General features: G+C 38.1%; 1 non-coding gene across 1 annotated transcript; it reads left to right on the forward strand.

Annotated features, from left to right (window-relative positions):
- The first annotated feature begins 576 nt into the window (after window positions 1-576).
- Window positions 577-683, forward strand: LOC112448961 (U6 spliceosomal RNA). Its single transcript, XR_003037410.1, has one exon. It is a non-coding gene; the product is annotated as a U6 spliceosomal RNA (small nuclear RNA).
- The last annotated feature ends 820 nt before the right edge of the window (window positions 684-1,503 follow it).

Here is a 1,503-nt window from a genome sequence, read left to right on the forward strand (position 1 = left end):
CCACTATATAATTCGTGTTAGATTGAAAGCATACCACAAGTATATTTCTAGCTGCTTTGAGTTTGGATAAACCATAATTTATTTAGGTTGTCCTCAATCTGTCTGCAGAGAAGTTTCCTTTCTTTCCTGTCCCTGGAATGTCTGTACCTCATTCTTCTTGGAACAGCATTCACCTAAAGTCATCTCCTTAGGGGATCCTTTCCTGACCACTTTATCTGATATAAGGTCCTCCCCCCACCACAGGTTGTTTTTTTAAGTCTTGTTTATTTTATTAATAGAAATTCACATAAATTATTACAACCATTCCAAAACAGGATTTCAAAGAGCTGTAGAGTTTTGCCCAATCTTTGGTACAGCACTCCCAATTGAACCCACTGAACTGAACTGAACTGAACCCACTGGGTCTCTTTAAATCATGACTGATACATGCAAAGATTTTAGATACAAGGACATTTGTCACAACGTTCTTTTTAATATTTCAGATTGAAGACAACCTAAATAAATTATGGTTTATCCAAACTCAAAGCAGCTAGAAATATATTTGTGGTATGTTTTCAATAAGAAAACCAGACTTCAGTGCTCGCTTCAGCAGCACATATACTAAAATTGGAACAATACAGAGAAGATTAGCATGGCCCCTGCGCAAGGATGACACGCAAGTTCGTGAAGCGTTCCATATTTAAAAAAAAAAAAAATCAGACTTCAAATATACACTGATCCTCTTCTAAATGATGTATATATAGCGTGATGTCATTTTTGTTTTCCAGTAGAGCAAATACATAAAGACTGGATGGATAATATAAATGATTTATGTTATTTGTTCAATTTATACATCTTTATTGGGATTCTTCTGTGTCTACTGAAGATACAAGGATGAAAAAGAAAATCATGTCCTTATTCTCAAGGCCTTTACATTCTAGTGAAAAAATTGAATTGCCATTGTGGTAAGTGTTCAGAGTGTCTTGAGAGTTTATGATATGGTTAAGAAGGGCCTTTTCCACTGAGTTTTGAAATTTTCTAAGGTGAATGTGTACTGGTTTTGGAATCAGAAGGGCCCTTTTGCCTCCTGCCCTTTTGTTTGTTTCTTTTTTTTTTTTCTTTTATGTTTAAGGAAGCTTCTCGCTGAAATAAATGGGAGGGACTTCCCTGATGGTCCAGTGGCTAAGACTGTACTCCCAATGCAGGGAGCCTTGGTTTGATCCCTGGTCAGGGAAGTAGATCCCACAAGCCACAACTAAGAATTTACATGCTGCAACTAAGACCTAGCACAGTCAAATAAAATATTTTAAAAAGAAAGAAATGGGGACTAGAAGTTGGTAAGTGGAGGGGTCCGGAGTGAAAGGGGCAGTTCTTACGGTTTGGGGCATGGGGGAGACTCCAGTATGTGTGTGAGTGTGTGTTCCGGTCTATCCCTAAGTGGGAGTGAGGAGGAGCCCAGGTGAAGAACTAAAATCAGTTTAGGTAGAGCTGTGTCTCTTGGCCTTCATTTTCTGAAAATCAAAG

This window comes from Bos taurus, chromosome 11, assembly GCF_002263795.3.
Source record: "Bos taurus isolate L1 Dominette 01449 registration number 42190680 breed Hereford chromosome 11, ARS-UCD2.0, whole genome shotgun sequence".
NCBI lineage: Eukaryota > Metazoa > Chordata > Mammalia > Artiodactyla > Bovidae > Bos > Bos taurus.